This window comes from Ptychodera flava, chromosome 12 (assembly GCF_041260155.1).
Source record: "Ptychodera flava strain L36383 chromosome 12, AS_Pfla_20210202, whole genome shotgun sequence".
Classification (NCBI taxonomy): Eukaryota; Metazoa; Hemichordata; class Enteropneusta; family Ptychoderidae; genus Ptychodera; species Ptychodera flava.
The window spans coordinates 42,792,634-42,800,873 of NC_091939.1; positions in this window are offsets into that span (position 1 = coordinate 42,792,634).

Here is an 8,240-nt window from a genome sequence, read left to right on the forward strand (position 1 = left end):
TATTTTAAACGCCTATAAGTCTTCACGCCATCGTAATTTAGAATCCAGACCCCGTAAGGGTTGTGATATCATAAAGGGATTGCAAACAAGACAGAGATTTAAAACATCAGCATGAACACTCGGTGTCGAACAATGGCAATGAACTACAAGTAAAGTATCCCGATCGGAGGAGGTCTATGGCCTAACGACAATGTGATTTGGTCCCGATTGCCGTGCTTTGACGCGTAACATCGGCCCTGGTCGCATGGTCCGACATGGTTGCGAAAACCTCGACGTCATCCCGATTACACTCAAAGGACGGCAGTAAGAGTTGTGAACTGGGACAACGAGGAAAGCAAAGTCCCGATTTTCGTCAGAAATTACTTTTTTCTACAATAAGCTTATCGTGGAATGCAACATACAGAACAGATCAAGTAGCTTTCAGGAAGCCCTAACGTCGCTCTAATCTACCAATCAATGTCGTCCACGGGGGAAGGGAGTCAGCTGAGGGCGTGCGGGCCAGGGTGGATTTGACCTGTTTTTGCAAACTTCAACACTCACTTGATGCAAAAAGATATCAAACACCTAAAGGTGGGGGGGGAATAGAGGCTATGTGTACATAATTTAGAACGATCGCGAGGCCAGTCAAAGTTCTGAGCACAGCACAGTCACCTGTCTATTCCGTTCTGCGTCTATGCCCATAGACGTGTGTACATATGCCTGAGAAAGGTCTTCTAAGGCATACGCACGTCTATGGGGCACATAAAGACCACAAGTGACTGTGGCACAATGCACAAACCTCGAAAAAAAGCAAAGAAATTTACAAAGATGGAAAAACAAAAAAGTACAGAGAACGAAATAGAATGTGTATTCACTGTCTGTTGTTTGCATCAGCACAATTTAGGTACTGTATGTTTCAGCAATGTAGGGAACTTATATCTGCGCCACAATTTTAAATGGGTTGCAACCTTATTGCATTGGCAGGAATGTGAGAGAGCAAGTTGCCCATTCGTTCATGACGTGTCCGATTCGAAGATACGATCAACAAGTCTACCATCCTCAAATTGTTTGAGATCGTTTGCAGAATATTAATCGTTACAGTTTTCACGGATAGCTCCCAGGATTACCGCCTATAAAACTATATTTACCCTTTGTACTGTAGTAACATGTATGCCAACATGCAGGTCTATTAATAATTCTTACCAAAATCTCGAAAATGTTCTCAGCTCTCTTGAAAGCAGACGAGTAAGTCGAGCTAAAGACATACGCGATCTCCGAACGATTCATTATCCTCTTGGAAAATGTTGGAACAGAATCTGTATTGCAGAATCTGGAAGCGTCCTTCCGTGTATACACTTTTGATGGAAAAATCTACGCTAGCTGACAAGCAGCTTGCGTGTTTTATTCGGTTATTTCTTCAGCGTGACTTCATATTTCGCCAAAAGCAGCTTGATATATTACCTTACAGTTTCCACAGTCATCATGAGAGGAGGACACCGCGACATTGCACTTTTATGATATCGGATATTTACGGATATATCGAAATTAGATTGGCCTGACCAGATCTTTAATGGTGGTTAAATCTCCCATATATTGGAGCACAGCACAGTCACCATATATTTACCCGCGATTCGACAAATCTTGGCAAGATCTGTTAGGAGGTGAAATCTCCGATATACATCGGATATTTACTCACGATTTGAAAAATCTAGTATCGTCTGGTATCGAAGTTTAAGCCAGTCTTAGGAAATCGGGCTTCGCCAGATCTGTAAGGGGTGAAATCTCCGATATATATCGGATATTTACCCGCGATTTGAGAAATGTTGACTCGTCCAGTGTCGAAATTAGATTGAGACTACGGAAGTCAGGCTCGGTATAGCGAATATGTAAGGTTGTGAAATCGCCGATATATATATCGGATATTTACCCGCGATTTGAGAAATGTTGACTCGTCCAATGTCGAAATTAGATTGAGACTACGGAAGTCAGGCTCGGTAGCGAATATGTAAGGTTGTGAAATCGCCGAGATATCGGAGATTTACCCGCACTTTGACAAGTCTAGTTTCGTCTATAGTATCGATATTAGAGTCGCCGATAAATTGAGGGTAAATATTAGCGATTTCACAGGACCGGCGTGTCTAGGCACAAGGCAAGTCATTCTAGGATCGTCTAGTATTGATATTAGAGTCGGACTAAGGAAGTCGGTGTTGATCAGATCTGTAAGATGGTGAAATTTCCTATATATATATATATATATATATCGGATATGTTCCCGCGCTATGACAACTTGAGATCTAGTGTCGTCTCGTATCGACGTTTGAATCAGTATCGTATCGTCTAGTATCGAAGTTAGAGTCGGGCTACGGAAGTTGGGCTGGGTCAGTTCTGTGTTCTCGGCATGTCTATAAGGCGCAAGGCAAGTCATTCTAGTATCGTCTAGTATCGATATTAGAGTCCCGAAATTGTTGTTATTTTAAACCTCGATACCAGATGGTAAAATTTAAAAATTGTGCAAAGTCTTGCCTTCATGGATTGGGATAAGCGGCATCCAACATCACTTTATTACAGAGAGTACAAAACTCTGCTGCACGTTTAATTGCACATGTGAAGAAACAAAAACATATATCTCCTATTGTGTGATAAAATTCCGCTGGCTGTCAGTCTTGTACAGAAGTAAAGTCAATATTTTAGTCCTCACCGACTAGGCTGTGGACGGTTCTACGGCTCTACGGCAATCACCGAAAGCAGTAACCTTTCAAGATATCTCTCCGTTCAGGAAATGGATTATCTCTGAAAACTCCACTGACACAACTCAAGTCATATGGTGAACGCTGCCTTTTCATATGCTTTTGGAATGGGGACTTGGTCATATTCGTTCTGTATCAAGTACCCTTACTATAGTTTTTAAATCCAGATTTTTTCGAGAGAGCGTATCTATGTTACACTGTGTAAAGCGCCAGTGAATGTTTTTGATGGATACCAGGCGTTATAAATTTAGCGTCTGTGGGGTTTTTTTTCCGATCATTTACAAAACTTTTTTGCATGATTCAAGAGGAGTAGACTTTCAACTTTTTGAAGGCAGGGTTAAACGTGATCGCTGGCTAAGTATATATGGTCTCCTCGCTCGTCAAATTAGTCAAGTGCACTGTGCGACTTCTGTCAACACCCAGGAAATTTTACGATTCACACTACATATTAGTGAGGAAAGCGAGTATTTTTTCCAACTTTTACATGATATCGGATATTTACGGCTACTATAGTAAGACTGTATAAGTCATCGAAATTTTAGAAGGTTTGATTCTTATTCATTACGTTATTTAGAATCAGACAGGAATTCTTGAAGGGCCAGCTGCGGAAGGTGACGATACGTCCAATAAAAAGGGCAGGAACCTGCCACTTTATGCGTACACAATAAAGTATACATTCGAAGTCAAATTGCCCTTTGTCTTTTGAGGAAGTCACGATCACGGTTGAACAACTCTGTTATCTGCCTGCCATTTTATAAGTCTTGTATCGCCTAAAATCCGAGTAAATGCCATACTGAGGAAGTCGTGTTGCATGGGCCGAATCTGTGGATTCGTCAAACCACCGATAGATTTCAAATATTTACCGGTGATTTCATGAGTCTAGCTGTCATCCAGTATCAAAGTTTAGTGTCGGATATAGGAATGCATGCTGCTCCAGAGATGTCGACATATTTTGTAGTTTCCAGTATGAAAAAATTGCTATCGACGTTTTTTAGTATTTTCTTGTGTTAATATTGGAATTCGGCATGTATCAGGTACACGTCGTGAATTCAGCAGACCCAGTAATTAGTGAACTCAACGTACAACTTGTGTTACGTTATTGTAGTAGTATCATATTTTATCGATTTCATGATCCCTCAATTGCAAGTATAAATCGATTAAGCATCATTGTTTTCAAAGACCAGCGCCTGCCGAGTTAAAGGTATAGAAAATCTAGTATCAATGATATTTCTGCACATTTATATTGGCGTGCGCAGACTTGACGTTTTGGTTGCAGGAGCCAGTGATAAAACTCCATTACAAGAGATTACACAGTAAATATCGTTTATTAAATGTGCAAAGCCCGGCCTTCAAGATTGGTAGTACCACTACGTGACGTCTGCATATAAAGAGGAATACTGGTATAATAAAGTTCCAGAGATAACGCAGTCATTCTGTTGTAAAGCTAGTTCCAATGGAAAGTCTGCAAGTACGGATTGGTTCATATTTAATTGGCACACTTTCGTTCTCGAAACGGGCAATACAGCAGCGGCGACCAAACTTCCATAGCCGTCGAAATTCATCGTGAATGTCATAAAAATTTTTCCTGGTGTGAAAAATTGTGCAATTTGAGTCATTTATATGACAAGAGAATATGGTTGTGTTGCTCATTCACGCTCTATATGGTACTAGTACCAGGTTTGCATATACTTCTTGTCTCAGTATCACGGGTACGCAGATAATAGGTTTCGGGCAAGCTGTACTGTAGTGATTTTCAATGACGCGTCGGTATCAACCTTCAAATAGTGATCTATGAGTGGTTGTCTGGAAAATATGAATTATTGCGGCGTATGCCTCGTCCACAAAGTCAAAATGACGAAACGTTGCGATCGCGAAAATTAGAGAACTGAATGTTATATAAGTCTGCCATTTCAACTACCGCCCGGCCGGAGAGCAGCGTACTCTTCAAAAGATATCATATTTTCATCAGTTACATGACAAAATTAATCGAAATTAGTTTGCACTTTGATGGGACGGTGAGGGTTGTGGACTTTCCAGCCTGCGTCAAACCTGCTCTTGAGATTATGAAAGAGTGATGTACAATTAGAGCACTAGTGTGATCGACGACAGCGCACCTATCACGTCGACAGAGTCCGTACGATAGAGATGATTTCTCGCGGGCTTTCAATGGATATATAGATTAATCTGTACTTAATATCTAAACTTGTCACTGGTCCCCAAGATTTCGCCAAATTCGGTGCGTCTAACAGATTTGATGCAAAATGCAACTTGAAAATTATCGTAATATATATGAATACAAACCGAAACTGAATGCCCTTTCACTCTGGCTTTCTGTAGTGATTACAGCAACCACATGTTTATGGTCGAGGTCAGGACGAACGTGGATACATCTAGACCATGTCTTATACATTCACTTCTCCTAGAAGTATGAGTTACTAGTTGTAAATGGCGAGGGTTTTCTACTAAAATCAGTACTCAGTCCTAGTGACTCAGAAATGTTTCGTCCTAACAAAGTAAGACTTCACTGACAGCGAGTAGAAACGTTCATATCTGTCAAAATGTAAGACTCGACAGACCAAACAATGAAACAAATATAGTTTGATATGGTATGTAGAAAAAATTCAACTGTCTTGTCTGAGCCTTTCTGCAAGGACATTAAACTTAACACGTTATGCTATCTCTGAAACCACGGCTTCTTTGCTGGTACTACTGAAGTTATAACAATTATATTTATTTATTTATTGACTGGTTGGCTGGAAATACAGGGTTAAGTCGCATTTTCAAGTATTACATTGCGAAGTCGAAATATTAAAAGTAAATATACGAATGAAACTCGGTTGCCGTAAGATGATTTCTGTGATTTTGGACAATCATTCACCCCATCGTCACAGGTGCTAGAGCGGTATTTTCAATTTCTGGCTCTTCACTCATTGAGAGGGCGTTTACCAAGTAGATGCACTGTACTAGTTCTCCCATCTTTTTCGGTAAAAAAGACAAACCATAGCAAGGTACATTGGCTGCAGTTAAAGATAGCTTGAAGTTTTAGCAAACGCCAAATCTCTTATCGAAGACGGGTACAGATAATACAAAAACTTAATAAAGTCACATCGTAACGATGCCAACCTCTCTATCCAATGCAATGCATCGGGAAAAATTTTGCACTCCTGTCCTACATTCAGACCACCCCGTAGCCGTATCAATGTTTTAAAATTTTCTCCGCTCAAAAGATGCATGAGCAACTTTAATGAATTGGTTGGTAACAATCATGATAATATCGATATTTTAGTGGTTCGTTTAAGACTGACATTAGACATGTTATTTTTGATGGCTGTTTTTGTTGATTTGTTTGTTTTATTTTTATTTTGTGTGTGTATCCTGCACTCGACTTCAATTTAGTTTTGTAAACATTTTTTATTTTTGTTTGGTTTTGTTACTGTTGTTTACTTTTCGTTCACTTTCCTGCAGCGTTTTATTTCAGCTTTCTTTTGAGTTTTCGAGGAACCTGTAAATGGGACTTGATCCAGTATCTTAAAGATTTCCGAAGAGATGAATACATAAAATATAGCCTATCATTCATAATGGCTTTAACGTACAGTCTGGCCGGTGAAACTTCGGGTATTCCTAAGTCATTCGCCGCGGCCTTTGCAAAATGATGTATTTTGCTATCACAGTGAATTTTGCCTATCTAACTTGTCTACCAACAAGCGCATTGCAGCATTATTCAGTTCTCTTTTTCATGCGCTCATTTTGGATTTCGAGATAAAGATTTGTTTCAGTGGTTTATTGTCATTACAGGAAGTTGTTATAGGCTAATTATTTATGCGAAACTAGACTTGGTTCAAGTCTGTGATTTGTGAATGTTTGACCTTGGTGAACACAATGATTTGTGTTCTGTTTTCATGTGAAACACGTGAGTGGGGTGAACGTTATGCAGGGGAGTTTCTCCCGGTGAATCCGAGGACACCGCGACATTGCACTTTTATATGATATCCGATATTTACGGCTACTCTGAGACTATACAGTATCGAAGTTAAATTGGCTTGGCTAGATCTTCTACAGGTGGTGAAATCTCCGATATACATCGGCTATTTACCCGTGATTTGATAGAATCTAGTATCGTTTAGTATCGAAGTTAAGATTCAGTCCTTGGAAGTCGGGTTTGACCAGAACTGTAAGGTGATAAAATCTCCGATATTTAGAGGCTATTATATCATAACAGGATATTGAAATTCTGGCTTGGAACGTCAAAAACGGACTTTTACTCAAGCTGAGAGCTCGCGCGCATGCCTGCTATGGTATATCGCCAATATACCATGGTTGTTATCGCGTCTCGACCAATCAGATCGCAACATTTCGGCCATCAATATACTGGTATGATATAAATATCGGATATTTACCCGCGATTTGACAAAATCTAGTATCGTCTATAGGCTCGAAGCCAGGGCTAGTCCTTGGAAGTCGGATTTTGCACAACCTGTAAGATGGTGAAATCTCCGATATATATCGGATATTTACCCGCGATTTGACAAAATCTAGTATCGTCTAGTATCGAAGCTTGAGTCAGCCCTTGGATGTCGGGTTTGACCAGAACTGCAAGGTGGTGAAATCTCCGATATATATCGGATATTTATCCATGATTTGACAGAATCTATAGTATCGTCTAGTCTCGAAGCTAGAGTCAGTCCTTTGAAGTCGGGTTTGGCAAAATCTGTAAGGTGCTGAAATCTCCAATATATATCGGATATTTTCCCGGGATTTGACAGAATCTAGTATCGTCTTGTATCGAAGTTAGATTCAGTCCTTGGAAGTCGGGTTTGACCAGAACTGCATAAGCTGGTGAAATCTCCGATATATATCGGATATTTTCCCGCGATTGAACCGAATCTAGTTTCGTCTAGTATCGATATTAGAGTCCCCAAATCGCCGAAAAATATTGGGTACATATCGACGATTCCACTGACCCGACGTGCTGGGACACAAGGCAAGTCATTCTAGTACCGTCTAGTATCGATATTAGAGTCCCCAAGTCGCAAATAAATATCGGGTAAACATCGGCGATTACACAGACCGGGCGTGCCATGATGATGGCATAAAGCAATTTATTCTGGTATCGCCTAGTATCGATATTAGAGTCCCCAAATCGCCGGTAAATATCGGCGATTTCATAGACCCGGCTTCCCATGGGACAAGCGTATAGTTCATTCTAGTATTGTCAGTATCGATATTAGTCCCGAAATCGTCGATATGTCAAACTTGGATACTAGATATTGTAAATATCCGATATTTAAAAATTGTGCAAAGTCGCGCCTTCATGGTGAATCCGGCAGTAATCGCAAGGAAAACCTGGCCAAGGCTGCCAAAGTCCAAATAGGTGTGTATAAAATAGGAGAGACAAGAGAAACTACGGTATTATAAAATATTTTTTATAGAAATTCACCGACTTGAGCCAAGTCTAGTGCGAAACGTACGCTATTATGATCCTACCCCGTCGTCAAGGCGCTTTGTCGGAGCTTA